Source organism: Schistocerca americana, chromosome 7, assembly GCF_021461395.2.
Source record: "Schistocerca americana isolate TAMUIC-IGC-003095 chromosome 7, iqSchAmer2.1, whole genome shotgun sequence".
Classification (NCBI taxonomy): domain Eukaryota; kingdom Metazoa; phylum Arthropoda; class Insecta; order Orthoptera; family Acrididae; genus Schistocerca; species Schistocerca americana.
In genome coordinates this window covers 240,914,658-240,936,348 of record NC_060125.1, presented here as the reverse complement: position 1 = coordinate 240,936,348, position 21,691 = coordinate 240,914,658, and positions in this window count along the sequence as shown.

The following is a 21,691-nucleotide window of genomic DNA, read 5'->3' as shown; positions in this document are numbered from 1 at the left end:
CTTGTTTACTTGCGCGTGAGCTCACTCGCGTTTCAGTGTCGTGTTTGACTACGTGGTGTGTGGTATCAACGAAGACGCACGGGCGGTTTACGACGATAGAGGAGAGAGCCACGTGGTTAGATGTTGAACACCATAGGCGACACCATGTTAGAGTTTTTTATATTTTGACGACTATGTGGAGATGCACCTTGGAAGACACGGCTGCAACAAGGGAAGTAGCCACGATGTTTTAATTTTATTATCAATTTTATTGTGCCTGGTGCATGTTCCATTTTAGCGAGTTTTAACAGGTTCTTTTACTTTTTATTATTCTGATGATGGAAGCTTGACTTCCGAAACGCGTCAATCTTAGTGTTTTACACTACAAACAAGTGGTTGAGCCGATATATTTTTAACATAAACTAACAAACAGATTCAAATGGCTCTAAGCACTATGGGACTTAACATCTGAGGTCATCAGTCCCCTAGACTTAGAACTACTTAAACCTAACTAACCTAACGACATCACACAGATCCCTGCCCGAGGCAGGATTCGAAACTGCGGCCGTAGCAGCAGCACGATTCCGGACTGAAGCCCTTAGAACCGCTCGGTCACAGCGGCCGGCAAAACAGATTCAGTGCACAGGATTCAAATAACTACACCGCACAAACAATAACTGTTGCCAATCACTGACATGGCGAAATTCTGAAACTAAACTACGAGGGAATATTCTATGCAATATGGCGGATCATTTAAAACGATTTCCTGAAAAATGACGTATAGGTCTTAAGGTCCAGAGAACTCCTCAATTTGTCCGGACGAAAGTGAGTGAAATTCAAAAATCGTAATACAGGACTACGTGGCACGAGAAAATGTCAGTCTAGCAAGGCAACAGGAACTAAAGCGTGTGCGCTGGCAGCGGCAGGCAAATTGAGCGCTAATGGGAGAGGCTGGCCGCGGCGCGGTGTCTGGGCCGTTGGCCGCCGACCTGCCCGCAGTACGTGGGTGCGGCGCTGCGCGGTTCCCGGAACTGCTGTGCGGGCTGCAGCCACCGGACGTGCTAGGCGCTGCCGCCTCCGCCGCAGCAACAGCGGCAGCTGTGCAATTACAGAGGGGCTGCTAATATACCGAACACTATACACCGGTCCATTGTAACGTCTGACAGGGGGTGCATGCCCGTCACATCAAGCCTCAAGTGCACCTGTTCAGTGTGAGTCACGCAACATTTCTGTCTCTTGGAGCCATTGTTTTAGCCTGCGGTCACAGTGGCTACGATATCGGTGGATTCCGCCGACGACCGACGTCGGCCAGAGACGGCCGATCTATTCAAATCGGTACTCCATTATATGTGCGGTCACACTATAGCTGATCTTAACTGCCAAACGCACAAGCTTCGGACGACAATCGGTGAAATTCAAATCAGTTTTTCTTCGGTCAAATCGACCGACGGTCTCTCACACGTAATACGGAACGCGAGAAACTGATAAGTTTAATCCTAGAAAAAGTGATTTTGTGGCATCTTCAGGTTAAAAATATCATATGGTTCAAATGGCTCTGGACACTATGGGGCTTAACATCTGAAGTCATCAGTCCCCTAGAAGTTAGAACTACTGAAACCTAACTAACCTAAGGACATCACACACATCCATGCCCGAGGCAGGATTCGAACCTGCAACAGTAGCGGTCGCGCGGTTCCAGACTGAAGCGCCTAGAACCGCTCGGCCACACCGGTCGGTTATCATAATATCATAGTTCGGATTCTATAGACTGAAATCGCAGGTTTATTCGAAACGTCAAATGGACAAGACTTTTATTGGAAATTTTAGGCATGGAATATAAACTCAAAAAATAATTTATTCAAGCGAAGAGGGTGGCCTATCTTTTATGCTTTAGCTACTGTACTGTATGTTTTTTGTGGTAGATTATCATTAGTTGTCCACATGTTATTATTATGGCTTACTGACACTTTATGCCAGGAGGGGAGTGATTCTGTTCATATGAAATGGTTTGCAAATGTGGTGTACGGTATGTATTTCCACTTTTAAAAGGTTTAGGTTGTCAGAGTGTCTTACGCCACACTTTATGCTTGTCTTTCACTCGTGTGCTAAATGACAGTCATTGAAGGTTAACTGATCTACGTTTGCACAACTTTAAATGAATACAGCCAAGCTGCTTGTTTATAACTTGCTTTTCAAGGTCACCACGAGTTTTCTCGACTATGTAACGAAAAGTTTCTCTCGTCATCTGATATATTCGTAAAACTTATCTGGTTACTCCGATATCTGTGGGCAGAGTGTATAGTACTCGCCACGTTGTTTACGAGACAGGAAAACTCATTCACATGCATTCGGCGTGTCTTTAATAGCAGACGTCGCTATGCAGCACTCGTATCCAAGCTCAGTGGCGTCGTGGTATCCACACACTCTAGGAGGTTAAAATCTAACCTACTTCATACATAGAATAGATTCCAACCTAACCAAACCTAACCTCCTTGACCCTGCCAAAGACTGACGAAGGAGATCGGACGTACTATGACCGAGTTGACGGCCGATGTTATCGGGCGACCTCTGGCGACGGAGTCTGGCGACAGTTGTCGGTGAGACAGTGAATGCAGCCTTAGCTCCATATACTAAATTCGAGTTAAGAGAGACTACAGCAGCGGCTGTATGACGTCACAAGGTGGGCTGAGGTAAACACGGCAGACGCTGTTACCTTGGCGCAGCACCCGCTGGGAACGGCGCCAACATGCGTTCTGATTGCTTGCTGTGGAGAGAGCGAGGGGGAATTAGCCTCTTGTCTGTGCGCCAAACCGCTTGTTTCCATTTATTAAAAATAACAAAATTAATATTCAGATGTGTTCCATAACAGTATGACATACGCTATGACTTAATTACAACACGTTTCTATAGTTAGTCTTAAACAAGCAATTGACTTACTAAGTAGACACAAATCACATCGTGGCTTTCGACACCATTCCTCACAAGCGCCTTCTAACCAAACTGCGTGCCTACGGAATAGCGCCTCAGTTGTGCGACTGGATTCGTGATTTCCTGTCAGAAAGGTCACAGTTCGTAGTAATAGACGGAAAGTCGTCGAGTAAAACAGAAGTAATATCCGGCGTTTCCCAAGAAACTGTTACAGGCCCTCTATAGTTCCTGAAGCAAAGGCGTTTTTCGTTGCGACGGGATCTTCTCATGAAATTTCAATCACCAGTTTTCTCCTCCGATTGCGAAAACATTCTGTTGGCACCCACCTACGTAGGGAGAAATGATCATCATGATAAAATAAGAGAAATCAGGGCTCGCACAGAAAAATTTAAGTGCTCGTTCTTTCCGCGTACCGTTTGAGAGTGGAATCGCGTCGACGTAGATGATCTAGATGTAGATTTGTAATGTTACAACTGACCGTGCAGCGAAGTGGTTCGCGCCAATCTTGGCAGTGTTAAGTCTCATGGCAAGGTGTTAGGAAGTGCGCTTTTAAGCTCTCCTCGTTTGTGAGCAAATCATGTTATATTATAAGTTCAGGACTGTGTCACTTGTCTTATTATATAGAGTGATTGTAATTAAACTTGCGCTAGTTGATTCAGTGTAGACGGAAAAGCCTTTACCATATGGATATCTGCCTTTATATAGGGGACAATTTCTGAACAACACACATCAAAAAATGTTATGCATCACCTCGGTTCCGAGAGTTCCGGGATATTTACAGAAAATTGGAATATAGATCTACATAAACATCATTTCCGCTCTTTTTATTGCTCTTGAAAACCACACATTGCGTGTTGTACCGCCATACACCGAGACTTCTGAGATGGTGGTCTAGACTGCTGAACACACCGGTGCCTCTAATACCCAGTAGTATCACGTCCTCTTGCATTGATGCATGCCTGTATTCGTCGTGGCGTACTATCCACAAGTTCATCAAGGCACTGTTGGCCCAAATTGTCCCACTCCTCAACGGCGATTCCGCCTAGAAATCTCAGAGTGGTTGGTGGATCACGTCATCCATAAACAGCCCTTTTCAATCCATCCCAGGCATGTTCAATAGGATTAATGTCTGGAGAATATGCTAGCCATTCTAGTCGAGCGATGTCGTTATCCTGAACGAAGTCATTTACAAGATGTGTACGATGGCGGCGCGAATTGCCATCCATGAAGACGAATGCCTCGCCAATATGCTGCCGATATGGTTGTACTAACGATCGGAAGATGACATTCATGTATCGTACAGCCGTTACGGCGCCTTCCATGACTACCAGCGGCGTACGTCGACCCCACATAATGCCACCCCAAAACAGCAGGGAACCTCCATTTCGCTGCACTCGCTGAACAGTGTGTCTAAGGTGTTCAGCCGGACCGGGTTGCCTCCAAACACGTCTCCGACGATTGTCTGGTTGAAGGTATATGCGACACTCTTCGGTGAAGAGAACGTAATGCCAATCCTGAGCTGTCCATTGGGCATGTTGTTGGGCCCATTTGTACCGCGCCGCATGGTGTCGTGGTGGCAAAGATGAACCTCTCCATGAACGTCGGGAATGAAGTTGCTCTTAATGTGGCCTACTGCGCACAATTTGAGTCGTAACACGACATCCTGTGGCTGCACGAAAAGCATTATTCAACATGGTGGCGTTGCTGTCAGGATTGCTCCGAGCCATAATCTGTAGGGAGCGGTCATCCACTGCAGTAGTAACCCTTGGGCGGCCTGAGCGAGGCATTCCACCGACAGTTCCTGTCTGTCTGTATCTCCTCCATGTCCGAACAACAACGCTTTGGTTCACTCCGAGACGCCTGGACACTTCCCTTCTTGAGAGCCCTTCCTGACATAAAGTAACAACGCGGACGCGATCGAACGGCGGTATTAACCATCTAGACATGGTTGAACAACAGACAACACGAGCCAGGTACCTCCTCCCAGGTGGAATGACTGGAGCTAATCGGCTGTCGGACCCCCTCCGTCTAATAGGCGCTGCTCATGCATGGTACTTTACATCTTTGGGTTTAGTGACATCTCTGAACAGTCAAAGAGACTGTGTCTCTGATAAAACATCCACAGTCAACGTCTACCTTCAGGAGTTCTGGTAACTGGGGTGATCCAAAACTTTTTTGATGGGTGTATAATAAAAAATAAACGTAAATTATTTACAAACTACGGCGTACACTTTATTCAACATGTAAACGTCACTTCAGATATTCAGATGTAGGTCACGACATGTTCGATATGCCCGCCACTATTGATGATGATGTATCGCAGACGAAGGTCGAATAGCGAAATTCTGCGTGACCCGGTGAACTGTCGGAACATCGATGCTGCCAATGCTCTCTGGGATGGCTATTTTCAGTTCAGCAATGGTTTGGCGCTATTATTATACACCTTGTCTTTAATATAGCCCCACAAAAAGAAGTCCCATGTGTTCAGATCCGGAGAATATGGCGGCCAAACGGGACCTATGCCAGTGGCCTCTGGCTACCCCAGAGTCAGAATGCAGTCCTCAAAGTGCTCCTTCAGGACATCAAACAGTCTCCTGCCACGATAAGGTCGAGCTCCGTCTTGCATGGACCACATCTTGTCGAAATCAGGGTCACTTTGGATAATGGGGATGAAATCATCTTCCAAAACCTTCACGTACCTTCAGGTAGTCACAGTGCTATCAAGGAATATCGCACCGATTATGCCGTGACTGGACACTGCACACCACAGAGTCACCCGTAGTGGGTGAGAAGACTTCTCGACCGCGAAATGCGGATTCTCAGTCTCCAAAATGCGCCAGTTTTGCTTATTGACAAACCCATCCAAATGAAAGTGGGTTTCGTCGCTAAAGCAAACCATATTCACATCAAAATTCCCAGAATGCCCCGCGGCCAACCGTGCAGTTTGAACGTCCTAACGCAAACCGTTCAGACGTTATGACGATTTAATTTCATATAGTTTAATAAATCTCACCCAGTAGGAATGGTGTTCTAACTGTGCGCTGCGGGATTTGAGTTGTTAGTAAAGTTAGTGTCATCAGTTGCCGTTAGGAGGCGGTAGTTGTACGTTGACGCACGGAGCAACTCGGATCCCGGGGACTAAGAACATGCAGCGTGAACGGTACACGGTACTGTGATCTGCTTCGCTAACACGTGATCTCTGCTCTACAGGAGAGAGGTGCTTTGGACTCAATTGTTTTCATGCGCGATGGAGCTCCACCTCACATTAATCGCGAGGTACACATTTGGAGACAAGCGAATCATTGGCCGAGCGTTCCAAGCTGCGTGGCCACCAAGATCTTCAGATTTGAACCCGTGTGATTTCTGGTTGTGGTGATAGGTAAAGAAGGGGTTTATCAACGGGGCACTAACACACGTTGGAGGCTGAAGATGAGCATAGCGAGGGAGGTAGCCAACATCCAACCAGAGATTTTTCTGGCAGCAGTAGAGGAATCGCTTGTGCCGTTGCAGGCACTCATGGATGCAGATGGTCGTCATATTAAGCAACGTTTGTGACTTGGAACGTAAACATGGTGCGCAATTAACAAATTTTCCTCTCTCATATCCAAATTAAAGTGTGTTTCTTTCAATGGTTTATTCGTTATTTCCTACATAAATAGTTCCACAAACTTTAATTGTTCTACGATCATTCGTTTTTCATGGGAACACTCACAAGTAACGAAAGTTTAATTATAAGCACCGCTATGCTAATAATCATTGTACCTAAGTTAGAAAATTATATAGTATGTTATGTTAACCAACGAAAATGACTGATGGATTTTCCGAGCGGACTCAATAGGCGTACGCATGATTACGTTGTTTTGTAGTAAGTTTCCAGTTTTACCTGATTACTGTTTATAACAAAAAAACGAACATGCACGAGTAGTACTCGCGGTCTGAGAGTTCTGTACAAACTTAATTACATATGTAGATAATAATTTCGTGTGGCTCAGAGGGAAAGTGCACGTTATCCAATTGGTCGTCATTTTGGCGATTTTTATGTCCCTGACCTTCCGCTATTATCCAACCAGAGAAAGGGGAGCTGCAGTTTAACGTGGAATCCAACCATGTATCCTTACTGGTGACTCTTCACAGCATTGAGAGGAGAAGGCTGTGTTGAAATGAAGTCTCAAAAATCTGTGGTCAGACTGAAATTCGATCCGGCGAACTCTCTGTTTCCACGCTCGTCGTTTACGGCTAGACTCCTAAGCCCGACATGTATATACATTGTTCATCTATTATATTTGATGAGTAAGTTTTGGAGCATCAGAATGTGACATAAATAACCATATCTTTTGATTACATTGACGCAGAAGCTTATTTTTTTACTCAACCAGGTGTAAGTACAGATCACTCTTATGCACGTGTTGCCGATCGCCATAATGGAAACTCTCTTCTGAGATTCCTTCCTGGCTTGCACCTGCCATACATTCTGGATGACGGAGGTAAAACTCTGCTTTATGCTACATCGTAGTGACCACCACAGCAACATAACACGAACAGCCGCGGGAAGGTTTTAAATGTGCAGCAGTACACGGCGCGTTTCATACGGATCTGAACTGTATGACCTGTTTAATTAAATGAAACGTTGGCATAAATTCCAGGAAGAAATTTCTGAGAATTTAGTCTGGAGCGCAGAGCAGCATCTTTTTGAAGTGAAACATGAAGTGTGGGAAAACTGAAAAGAATTGATTTTATGCACATAGACTGAAGTGGCGAGTGTTCTCTGAGATTGCCACTCTGAAGGAGAGGGTGTTCAGCGTGCAGACGGACTATTCGAATTCGAAATTCGATTACAGCACGCTGTTTCTCAGACACCGACGTAGTTACCTTACACATCACAATGTTACACGCTAAAATTCGGAACCCTCCAGCGGCAGAGGGCTGCAGATATGTAGAGATGATGAACAAAGATGCAGAATATTAATATTGTTTACCTTATTTTAAAAAAACTTCTAGCGTTTTCACATAAAAAATTTGGAGGCATTATTTTTCAGTACACCCTCATATATTTGGTCTTGAATTGGTCAATCACTCCTTGTGATTGTATGGTCCGCAGCTCGTGGTCTTGCGGTAGCGTTCCCGCTTCCTGAGGACGGGGTCCCGGGTTCCATTCCCGGTGGGACAGGGATTTTCACCTGCCTCGAGATGACTGGGTGTTGTTGTGTCGTCTTCATCATCATCACTCATTCCCATTCCGGTCGGAGGAAGGCAATGGCAAAGCACCTCCGCTAGGACCTTGCCTAGTACGGCGGTGCGGGTCTCCCGCTCTGTCAAGGAGTATGGGACTTCATCATCATCTGATTGTATGAGATTTCTGTTTCGAATATTGTTGAGTTTTTAATGGGAGTCCTTGTAATAAAGTTGAAATGCAATTTGAAAGAAATGTTTCACACCCAACTCGACCTAGACCTTCCACTCACTTGTTATGTCGCAGCCAAATTGCGCAACACATCATCAAGCCATGTTCTGTATCCATAAGACGGTGACGAATGTTACAGTCAGAGACTACACACACGCCCATCGCGATCCTGTACACGGAAGCGGTAAGCGGCTTATATTGTCTCTCTCTCTCTCTCCGTCTCTCTTTCTCTCTCTCTGTCTCCTTTCTTATAAAAGGTATCAGCTTGTTACGTTTCGAATCGTGGATGAAAATATTTATAAATTATGACGTAGGAGATTTCTCGCACACTCATAGTAGCGTCTAAAATATACCCTAACAATCATCAACGTTGATACATAATCAAATAATTCTGAGTAAAGGTAGTAGGTTGGGTTGTAACAATATTCTTATGTTGTCAATACAGACGGATAGCTCAAAAATACGCGGTGACAAGACGCAATCAATACCTTCACTGCGCGATAACAGCGGTGAAGTCACTGATGACAGTGCCAGTAAAACAGAGTTATTAAACACGGTTTTCTGAAATTCCTTTACCAAAGAAGACGAAGTAAATATTCCTGAATTTCAATCTAGAACAACTGCCAAGATGAGAAATATAGAAGTAGATATCCTCGGAGTAACGAAGCAGCTTAAATCACTTAATAAAGGCAAGGCGTCCGGCCCAGATTGTATACCAGTCAGGTACCTATCAGAGTATGCTGATAAAATAACTTCATATTTAGCAATTATAAATAACCACTCTCTCACAGAAAGACCCGTACCTAAAGACTGGAAAATTGCTCAAGTCACATCAATAGCCATAAACGGAAGTAGGAGCAATCCGCTGAATTACAGGCCTATATCACTAACGTCGATTTGCAGTAGGGTTTTGGAACATATACTGTATTCGAACATTATGAAATACCTCGAAGAAAACGATTTACTGACACATAGTCAGCACGGTTTCAGAAAATATCGTTCTCGTGAAACACAACTAGCTCTTTATACTCATGAAGTAATAAGTGCTATCGACAGGGGATGTCAAATTGATTCCATATTTTTAGATTTCCAGATGGCTTTCGACACAGTGCCTCACAAGCGTCTTCTAACCAAACTGCGTGCCTATGGAGTGTCGGCTCAGTTGTGCGACCGGATTCGTGATTTCCTGTCAGAAAGATCACAGGTCGAAGTAATAGACGGAAAGTCATCGAGTAAAACAGAAGTAATATCCGGCGTTCCCCAAGGATGTGTTATAGGCCCTCTACTGATCCTGCTCTACATTAACGATTTAGGACAATCTGAGTAGCTGTCTTAGGTTGTTTGCAGATGATGCTGTCATTTACCATCTTGTAAAGTCATCAGATGACCAAAACGATTTGCAAAATGATTTAGATAAGATATTTGTATGGTGCGAAAAGTGGCAATTGACCCTGAATAAAGAAAAGTGCGAGGTTATTCACATGAGTACTAAAATAAATCAGCTAAATATCGATTACGCGATAAGTCGCACAAATCTGAAGGCTGTAGATTCAACTAAATACTTAGGGATTACAGTTGCAAATAACCTAAATTGGAACGATCACATAGATAATATTGTGGGTAGAGCAAACCAAAGACTGCGATTCATTGGCAGAACACTTAGAAGGTGCAACAGGTCTACCAAACAGACTGCTTACACCACGCTTGTCCGTCCTGTTCTGCAGTATTGTTGTGCGGTGTGGGATCCGCATCAGGTGGGACTGACGGATGACATCGAAAAAGTACAAAGAAGGGCAGCTCGTTTTGTATTATCGCGAAATAGGGGAGACGGTGTCACAGACATGATACGTGAATTGGAGTGGCAATCATTAAAACAAAGGCGTTTTTCGTTGCGATGGGATCTTCTCATGAAATTTCGGTCACCAGTTTTCCCCTCCGATTGCGAAAACATTCTGTTGGCACTCACCTACATAGGGAGAAATGATCATCACGGTAAAATAAGAGAAATCAGGGCTCGCACAGAAAAATTTAAGTGCTCGTTTTTCCCGCGTGCCGTTCAAGAGTGGAACGGTAGAGAGACAGCTTGAAGGTGGTTCCTTGAATCCTCTGCCAGGCACTTTATTGTGAATAGCATAGTAATCACGTAGATGTACATGTAAAACTGTTGTACTTAATGGCCGCTAAATAAATATTGTTGCCGAGAGACACGCGATATAACCACCTACGTGAGTGTACTGTTATTCTCAATGTTATGGAAATTCCTTGTTAAACACTGACCTTTTATATTGTTTATTATGACCTGAATAATATTTACTGCAATGAAAACAAGATTTTTACCAGTCAGCGATTTACTCGCAAGCAAGCCTGAGCCTTGTATTATTATTTATTATCTTTGGGGTTGTCGAGTATATTTAATGAAAACTTATCTGAAAAAAAATATTTTCTTTTCCTGATATCAAACTATTTATATTGTTTTTTGTTGGTATCTTGTGGTGAAGCCTGAAAATCATGTGATTAATTATATTTCACATAATGGCTGCCCATGTGCCATACGACAAAAGACTGGCAGATGGTCAGTGATAAAACTTGAATTCTAGTGATAATTAATTAAATACACTTAATTATATTCACATGCAGGTAGAGGCATGAAATGGAATTATTTAATATATACAATGTAAAAAAACTACATACAATTAACAAAATCGTGCGTTCAGAAGCAGCGTCGTACGAAAGCGTCTGGTAGGTTTGAGAGCTGACACCAGACCGATTAATTTATTCATCCAAGTCTTTATCACACAATTATATAGAAATTTCACGACGTAATACAGTCTTTGTTATTCTTAGTATTCGTTACACAGAAATATATTTATTATTAATATTTTTATGTTAAAAACACGTAAAAGTGGAGAGTTTTTCTCTTTCAAAAATAATATTTCGTCAGTGACAGCACATTTACACACATAAAGACTCATAGTTTTATTCGTTATTGACACAGTTCCCCTGTGATTATCGTAATATTTTACTACGGTTGTTAGAAGGCTATCGAGGAGATGGTAGAGGCTGAAGAGACGACGTAGTGCCTCTACCGTATTCAGAACTGCCGTTGGGCATACCCTGTCCCTCTGTTGCCTCGCCAAGGGAAGCCACTACAATGGTAGCCGTGCTGACAGCATCAGTGGGGCTTTCGTGGCCGCCTCCCGATTTTCATTCGGTCTTTCCTGTCTCAGCGGTTTTTTCGGACCCGCGTTGGTAACACACTGTCTGATCGCTTTGAGCAAGAGAACAGTGTCCCCCAGGGCAGTGTTTTAAGCGTTACCCTCTTTGCCATAGCCATCAACAGTGTAACGTCTACAGTGAGGAGTACAGTACAGTGCTCCTTATTTGTGGACGACTTTGCTGTTTTCTGTTCTTCCTCCAGTGTTGCAACCGTGAGCCGCCAGTTGCAGCTAACAGTGCAGCGGTTAGAGGAGTGGGCTGCAAAGACGGGTTTTCGGTTTTCTGCCGATAAGTGTGCTTGTGTTCATTTTAATCGTTCTCGTCATCTTTTTACTTTGCCTGCCTTGAATATGGGGGATACTGTCCTACATTTTAGAGACACAGTGCGGTTTCTGGGCCTAATTTTTGACTCCAGGTTGTCATGGCTGTCACACCTACGTGACTTGAAAGCCAGAACGCTGAAGGCACTGAATATCTTCAAGTGCCTCAGCCACAGGTCTTGGGGAGCGGACAGGGCGCGTCTCCTTCAGTTTTATCGGGCTTTTGTGCGTTCACGGCTGGACTATGGGTGCTCAGTATATGGGTCAGCGAGGCCATCTTATTTGCGGATCCTTGACGCTGTTCACCATGCTGGGATCCGACTGGCCACGGGTGCTTATCGGACCAGTCCCGTACCCAGCCTCTGTGCTGAGGCTGGCGAACCGCCACTTACCATACGGCGGCAGCTCCTGCTGGTGCGCCAGGCTTGTAAGTTTCTTGCAGCTCCCAGATCGCCTGCTCACCATCTTGTTGCCCGTCCACCTCTGGACCGCCTTTTTGCCCGCCGTCCCCGGGCTACGTTGCCGTTTGGGATCCGTGTGCAACGTGTACTAGAGTCCCTCGGTGTGGAGTCTGTACAACCCCAAATCCAAGGTTTTAACCGCCTGCCACCCTGGTTACTGAAGAGGCCCGGAGTGATTTTAGATTTATTGCAGTACAAGAGAGATTGCACTCCTGCCACCGTTTTTAATGCAGCATTTTCTGCCATTTTATCTGAGCATCACGACTATGTAGCTGTTTTTACGGATGGGTCGAAACAAGGGGATTCTTTTGGTTGCTCAGTTGTTTTTCCATATCGTGTCCTCAAGGTCCGGATGCCTCAGAGTTTTACTGTCTTTGATGCAGAATTGTTTGCGATCTTGCGGGCACTGGAGCACATGAGACATTCTTCCTCTCCTAAATTTCTTGTCTGTTCCGATTCACTCAGTGCCCTTCACTCATTGCAACGTTTGTATCCGGCAGACAAAATTGTCCAGACGATCCAGGATGCCCTCCTCCGACTACAGCGACTGGGGAAGGTTGTAGCTTTCTGCTGGGTTCCGAGGCATGTTGGCATTGCTGGGAATGAAAGGGCAGATCTCGCAGCCAAGGAAGCGTGTCTCGCCCCACAAGTATCTCAGTGTGCTATCCCCTTGCACGCACTCACCTCGCTGTTGAGCTCACGGGTCATGCGTCAGTGGGAGGATGAGTGGCTGGAAGTGACTGACAATAAGCTCCGTATAATCAAGCCCACAACGCGTGTGTGGTGTACTTCCTTTCAGCCCCATCGACAGGACGAGGTTCTCCTCACTCGGCTTCGAATAGGCCACAGCCCTATGACGCACGGGTTCCTGCTCCGGCGAGAGGACCCTCCAATTTGTGGTGCTTGCGGCGTCCAGGTCACTGTGCGCCACGTTTTATTGGATTGCGTTTTATTTTCTGACCAGCGGGTCGCGGCTGACTTGCCAGCGGACCTGCCATCTCTTTTAGGCAACACTCGGACGAATGCGACTAAAGTTTTAAAGTTCTGTGCCCTGTCAAATGTTTTTACAAAGATTTTAGGGAGAGGATTTTAATTTGCTCACTGTGTGACAAGCTCGCCCATATTTTATGTAAGTGGCCAGCCAATAACAATTTCCTGTGACATTCTTGTTGCTATGTTTCCCCTTTCCTTAGGTTTTACTTTCTTATGTAGCATTTTCCTTCTTTTCCTGCTTTCTTTGAGTGTGTGCTTTAGTTTTCTTAGGTCTGTCCACATTCGTTCCTTTTAATGTGTGTCAGGGCGCTGATGACCTCGATGTTGAGCACCCATAAGCCCCAACACACCACCACCACCACCACAGTCCGTAGTGTGTTGAATCTTGACTCGAGGTAAGTATCGTAGCTGTACGATCTCACACGGCTGCACGGCGTTGAGTATGGGCCTCTTGCACGTATCGATATTACAATTGTGGGTTCCTCACCAACGCGAGTGACAGTACAGCGTAACAATAAATCGGAGTCTCAACAGGCCACGATCCGGCCACTGTTGAATTTCGACACCTGCTGGCAGACTCTTTTCCTTCTAAGAAGAGGCATATCACAGTCTACTCTGATGGCTGGGTGTTGTGTGCTGTCCTTAGGTTAGTTAGGTTTAAGTAGTTCTAAGTTCTAGGGGACTTATGACCACAGCAGTTGAGTCCCATAGTGCTCAGAGCCATTTGAACCATTTGAACCACAGTCTACTCACAAACAACAACACGGAAACCAGTTCACTCCGCGACGCCGGAAGGGATGACATCGCTGCGCTAACACTGTGTAAACACTTCCTACTTGGCTACTGTTCAAGCACAGTTATAGTTCATACCGATAGTTGCTATATTTTCATACAGTCTCTCTCGTCGTTAAAACGTGCGTTCTGCTGCGAGCACCACCATAAACGGTGATGATTGTAGCCTCCCTGCTCTACAATGTTCGCCAAACCAGCACAGTGTCGTAATGGATACTGATGCACGTCATGCAATCATCAGTGAAGTGATTAGCGACGTAGTCATTGCGTTCGACACGAAGACAAACACCAACCTGTTCCACCTGTCGATGAACCTTCAATAGCAACCTGAAGTCCAAGCAGAAACGTCAGTAGGGCTGTACAGAGGAGGGAGGACACCACAACCAACGAGACAAAATGCAGAAAGTGTTATGTTCGGCGCCATCCGAGAAGGAACCATCACCCACCATCACATAAGTTGCACTACTATTTTATACGCAGCTGCCGACAACGGACCTTTCAGCTTATTTGTTGAAAGCAGAGACAGAAAGATAGGAATGCTCCACCCTGGCGCTTAGCAAGCCTACCGGATGGAAATGTGACTCATTATTCAGGCAACCAATCAATATTAAGGCAACAGCAAACAATCGCGTCAAAACTGAGACTGTGTCAGGATTAAATGCCAATGTATTATTTCACTACTCTTTCTCATGCAAGTTTGGAGGCCTACATTTCGAAGTTCTTCACTACTAAACAAGGCATCAACAATAATGTTGAAACCTCTTATTTCATTTTATTCTTGCTTACCAGTTCATTAATTTACATTCCGACCCCAAGCCTGCCTATAAATTACGTAAACTTGCATATGATAGAGATAAGACTTCCGTAGGAAAGCCTATGAAATAAGAATATGTAAAGACAATAAAATGCTGGTTTTGCGTTTTACTTTTTGTTGTGGGGTTCACTTTCATTATAAGAGGCCATTTACAATTTATATATTTGAAGATTCTTTCGTTCGTAGTCAAGGCCAAAGCTACTTTATCTAACTTGGATCCAAAATATTGTAAATATTGACACTGTAATAAAATAAACTCCTTGCTATGCAAGCTATTATCAAATGACATGCCTTAGACTGCTTTGTGGCTGCTATGCACATCTGTCATTTTAGTAATAAGTTACAAAAATCACACAGTCTTTAATGATCAAATTTGGAGACTTTATACTCCCTTACGTAGGACAAATTACTAACAGAAATGATGAATCGCCATCAGAAGAAGTAATAAGATTATATTTTCGAGCCGGATGGCGGCCGAGCGGTTCTAGGCGCTTCAGTCCGGAACCATGCGACCGCTACGGTCGCAGGTTCGAATCTTGCCTCGGGCATGGCTGTGTGTGATGTCGTTAGGTTAGTTAGGTTTAAGTAGTTCTAAGTTCTAGGGGACTGATGACCTCAGATATTAAGTCCCATAGTGCTCAGAGCCATTTGAACCATTTATACTTCCGAATGAGCAAAACGTAACAAATCCGTCTCCCGTTTGTGTTGTAACATGTAGATCACAGCGGCTCCCACGGTTTATTTGTATTCAAGGGGTCCACAGTCCATGGGCTGTGTATCTACCCTCCATGTTACAATGCTGTAACAGTTTGCAGTTTGGACGTAGCAGCAAACAGTGCAGAAGATTTGCGTACTACGCAGGACACACAGGTATGTTGCCTGCGCCAGGACCAATCAACTAATCTGTATTCATTGTACCTGCGGTGACAGTGCCCTATCTCGAACGAGCCCATTGTATCTCAAACACAAGGAAATTAACAAAATTATGTCTCCCAATAATATTTCCTTTCCAGAAGGAGCCAATGAGTTTGAAAAAAGGTCTTATGTGAATGCAGTTATTTCTGCCCCAAACATTTTCAGACAGGGTACAGAATTCCCTCCTTTTTCTACTCCACAGCGGCTCGAAGCAAACACCAACGCCAACACCTATGATCTGCAGCAATGAGCCAATGCCACGTCGACAGTGCCGCAGATATCATGAACAGTGACTCTCACGGATTTATCACCAATACCACCGGTCCCTGCTCCAACAGAGCAAGCCCAACAACATCACTAGCAACGCGTAAATTTTATACAGCTGAGAGGACACCGCCACAGCGCGAACCCGCAAGACCGATTGTACGAGGTGCATTCAAGTTCTAAGGCCTCCGATTTTTTTTCTAATTAACTACTCACCCGAAATCGATAAAACTGGCGTTACTTCTCGACGTAATCGCCCTGCAGACGTACACATTTTTCACAACGCTGACGCCATGATTCCATGGCAGCGGCGAAGGCTTCTTTAGGAGTCTGTTTTGACCACTGAAAAATCGCTGAGGCAATAGCAGCACGGCTGGTGAATGTGCGGCCACGGAGAGTGTCTTTCATTGTCGGAAAAAGCCAAAAGTCACTAGGAGCCAGGTCAGGTGAGTAGGGAGCATGAGGAATCACTTCAGAGTTGTTATGACGAAGAAACTGTTGCGTAACGTTAGCTCGATGTGCGGGTGCGTTGTCTTGGTGAAACAGCACACGCACAGCCCTTCCCGGGCGTTTTTGTTGCAGTGCAGGAAGGAATTTGTTCTTCAGAACATTTTCGTAGGCTGCACTTGTTACCGTAGTGCCCTTTGGAACGCAATGGGTAAGGATTACGCCCTCGCTGTCCCAGAACATGAACACCATCATTTTTTCAGCACTGGCGGTTACCCGACATGTTTTTGGTGGCGGTGAATCTGTGTGTTTCCATTGAGGTGACTGGCGCTTTGTTTCTGGATTGAAAAATGGCATCCACGTCTCATCCATTCTCACAACCGACGAAAAGAAAGTCCCATTCATGCTGTCGTTGCGCGTCAACATTGCTTGGCAACATGCCACACGGGCAGCCGTGTGGTCGTCCGTCAGCATTCGTGGCACCCACCAGGATGACACTTTTCGCATTTTCAGGTCGTCATGCAGGATTGTGTGCACAGAATCCACAGAAATGCCAACTCTGGAGGCGATCTGTTCAACAGTCATTCGGCGATCCCCCCAAAACAATTCTCTCCACTTTCTCGATCATGTCGTCAGACTGGCTTGTGCGAGCCCAAGGTTGCTTCGGTTTATTGTCACACGATGTTTTGCCTTCATTAAACTGTCGCACCCACGAACGCACTTTCGACACATCCATAACTCCATCACCACATGTCTCCTTCAACTGTCAACGAATTTCAATTGGTTTCACACCACGCAAATTCAGAAAACGAATGATTGCACGCTGTTCAAGTAAGGAAAACGTCGCCATTTTAAGTATTTAAAACAGTTCTCATTCTCGCCGCTGGAGGTAAAATTCCATCTGCCGCACGGTGCTGCCATCTCTGGGACGATTGACAATGAACGTGGTCTCATTATAAAACAATGCGCATGTTTGTATCTCTTTCCAGTCCGGAGAAAAAATATCGGAGGCCTTAGAACTCGAATGCACCTCATACCAACCAAGTCTGTCTTCATCTTGCTCCTACCCACAACAATTTCAAAGCCTCAGTAAACAAGGTGATGTTGGGAAACATGTCATTAAAAACATTTTAAGTATAACGTTACGTGACAAAATTATAAAGGAAACGAGAGAGTAAAATTTTTTCGAAGCTTGAACAGCCAGCGTTTCTTAAACGTGCGGAAGTTTCGCCAGCCGTCAGCCGGAAAGCGTAAACATTTCAAGACCGTTAAGGGGACAGGAAGACAGCCATGTCGACACTCCGAGGAGAGACTGCGAGCAACTAAGCACAACATAGACAAAGCCTTGCATACCAACAAAAATTACGCGAAGCGAAATGTAGTGTGAGGAGGGCTATGCGAGAGGCGTTCAATGAACTCGAAAGTAAAGTTCTATGTACTGACTTGGCAGAAAATCCTAAGAAATTTTGGTCTTATATCAAAGCGGTGCTTGGATCAAAACAAAATGTCCAGACACTCTGTGACCAAAATGGTGCTGAAACGGAGGATGACTGACTGAAGGCCGAAATACTAAATGTCTTTTTCCAAAGATGTTTCACAGAGGAAGACTGCACTCTAGTTCCTTCTCTAGATTGTCGCACAATGACAAAATGGTAGATATCGAAAGAGGTGACAGGGGGGTAGAAAAACAATTAAAATCGCTCAAAAGAGGAAAGGCCGCTGGACCTGATGGGATACCAGTTCCATTTCACACAGAGTACGCGAAGGAACTTGCCCCCCTTCTTGCAGCGGTGTACCGTATGTCTCTAAAAGAGCGCATCGTTCCAAAAGATTGGAAAAGGGCACAGGTCATCCCCGTTTTCAAGAAGGGACGTCGAACAGATGTGCAGAACTATAAACCTATATCTCTAACGTCTATCAGTTGTAGAATTTTGGAACACGTATTATGTTCGAGTATAATGACTTTTCTGGAGACTAGAAATCTACTCTGTAGCAATCAGCATGAGTTTCGAAAAAGACGGTCGTGTGAAACCTAGCTTGCGCTGTTCGTCCACGGGACTCAGAGGGCCATAGACACGGGTTCACAGGTAGATGCCGTGTTTCTTGACTTCCGTAAGGCGTTCGATACAGTTCCCCACAGTCGTTTAATGAACAAAGTAAGAGCATACGGACTATCAGAGCAATTGTGTGATTGGATTGAAGAGTTCCTCAATAACACAACGCAGCATGTCATTCTCAATGGAGAGAAGTCTTCCGAAGTAAGAGTGATTTCAAGTGTGCCGCAGGGGAGTGTCATAGGACCGTTGCTATTCACAATATACATAAATGACCTTGTGGATGACATCGGAAGTTCACTGACGCTATTTGCGGATGATGCTGTAACAATGTTGTAACAATGGAAAATTGTACTGAAATGCAGGAGGATCTGCAACGAATTGAGCATGCTGCAGGAAATGGCAATTGAATCTCAATGTAGACAAGTGTAATGTGCTGCGAATACATAGAAAGAAAGATCCTTTATCATTTAGCTACAATATAGCAGGTCAGCAACTGGAAGTAGTTAATTCCATAAATTATCTGGGAGTACGCATTAGGAGTGATTTAAAATGGAATGACCATATAAAATTAATCGTCGGTAAAAGAGATGCCAGACTGAGATTCATTGGAAGAATCCTAAGGAAATGCAGTCCGATAACAAAGGAAGTAGGTTACAGTACACTTGTTCGCCCACTGCTTGAATACCGCTCAGCGGTGTGGGATCTGTACCAGATAGGGTTGATAGAAGAGATAGAGAAAATCCAACGGAGAGCAGCGCGCTTCATTACAGGATCATTTAGTAATCGCGAAAGCGTTACGGAGATGATAGATAAACTCCAGTGGAAGACTCTGCAGGAGAGACGCTCAGTAGCTCGGTACGGGCTTTTGTTGAAGTTTCGGAACATATCTTCACCGAGGATTCAAGCAGTATATTGCTCCCTCCTACGTATATCTCGCGAAGAGACCATGAGGATAAAATCATAGAGATTAGAGCCCACACAGAGGCCTACCGACAATCTTTCTTTCCACGAACAATACGAGACTGGAATAGAAAGGAGAACCGATAGAGGTACTCAAAGTACCCTTCGCCACACACCGTCAGGTGGTTTGCGGAATATGAATGTAGATGCAGAAGTAGAAAATGGTTAGAGCTGACCAGAGCGCACCGCCTCCAGTGCTCCAGCTGTCGTAACTCCAGGTATGGATCCAGTGTGTCTAACACACGTTCGTTGCAGCTCGTTACCTGGCCTCCTTCTAACCAACTCATGGCCATCACTGGTACCGAGGCAGATCCAGCGCTCATCAGAAACAACGGTAGACATCCACCCTGCCCTCCAATGAGCTCTCGCTTCAAACCACTACAGTCGCAAATGTCGGTGGTTTGGGGTCAGTGGAATGCAAGCTACAGTGCGTCTGGTTCGGAGCTGTCGTTGAAGAAACCGATTTGTAACAATACGTTGTGTCACTGTGGCGCCAACCGCTGCTCAAATTGCTGCTGCAGATTCATTACGACGAGCCACAGTCGTACGCCGAACACGTTGGTCTTTCCTCTCGGTAGTGCCACGTGGCTGTCAGGAGCCTGCTCCTCTGCGACCGTACATTCTCGAGACCACCGCTGCCAGGAATCGTGTACAGGGTCTACATTCTTGCCAAGTCTTTCTGCAGTATCGCAGAAGAAACATGCAGCTTCTCATAGACATATTACACGACCTCGTTCAAACTCAGTGAGGTGTTGATAAAGACGTCTTTGCCCCCTTTAAGGTATTCTTGACTATCATCAGCTCACTACGTCTACTCTCAAAGGTAGGTAACGCTCAGCCAGCCGTTCTGGCCGAGCGGTTCCAGGCGCTTCAGTCTGGAACCGCGTGACTGCTACGGTAGCAGGTTCGAATCCTGCCTCGAGCATGGATGTGTGTGAGTCCTTAGGTTAGTTAGGTTGAAGTAGTTCTAAGGTCTAGGGGACTGATGACCTCAGACGTAAAGTCCCATAGTGCTAACAGCCATTTGAACCATTTAACTAACGCTCACGACCGTCAAAGGATATACACTACTGGCCATTAAAATTGCTACACCACGAAGATGACGTGCTACAGACGCGAAATTTAACCGACGGGAAGAAGATGCTGTGATATGCAAATGATTACCTTTTCAGAGCATTCACACAAGGTTGACGCCGGTGGCGACACCTATAACGTGCTGACATGAGGAAAGTTTCCAACCAATTTCTCATACACAAACAGCAGTCGACCGGCGTTGCCCCGTGAAACATTGTTGTGATGCCACGTGTAAGGAGGACAAATGCGTACCATCACGTTTCCGACTTTGATAAAGGTCGGATTGTAGCCTATCGCGATTGCGGTTTATCGTATCGCGACACTGCTGCTCGCGTTGGACGAGATCCAATGACTGTTAACAGAATATGGAATCGGTGGGTTCAGGAGGGTAATGCGGAACGCCGTACTGGATCCCAACGGCCTCGTATCACTAGCAGTCGAGATGACAGCCATCTTATCCGCATGGCTGTAACGGATCGTATGGGATGCCATTGGTTACACGTCTCGCTCACCTCGTGTTCGCATTCACAGCACTTTGAACAGTGGACGGTACATTTCAGATGTGTTACGGCCCATTGATGTACCCTTCATTCGATGCCTGCGAAACCCTACATTTCAGCAGGATAATGCACGACCGCATGTTGCAGGTCATGTACGGGCCTTTCGCGATACACAAAATATTCGACTGCCGCCCTGGCCAGCACATTCTCCAGAACTTTTACCAGCTGAAAACATCTGGCTCGTCACAATACGCCAGTCATTACTCTTGATGAACTGTGGTATCATGTTGAAGCTGCATGGGCAGCTGTACCTGTACACGCCATCCAAGCTCTGATTGACTCAACGCAAAGGTGTATCAAGGCCGTTATTACGGCCAGAGGTGGTTGTTCTGGGTACTGATTTCTCAGGATCTATGCACCCAAATGGCGTGAAAATGTAATCACATGTCAGTTCTAGTATAATATATTTGTCCAATGAATACCCGTTTATCATCTGCATTTCTTCTTGGTGTAGCAATTTTAATGGCCAGTAGTGTATTTAAAGAAAACCTTATTTTCGTTCTCATTATG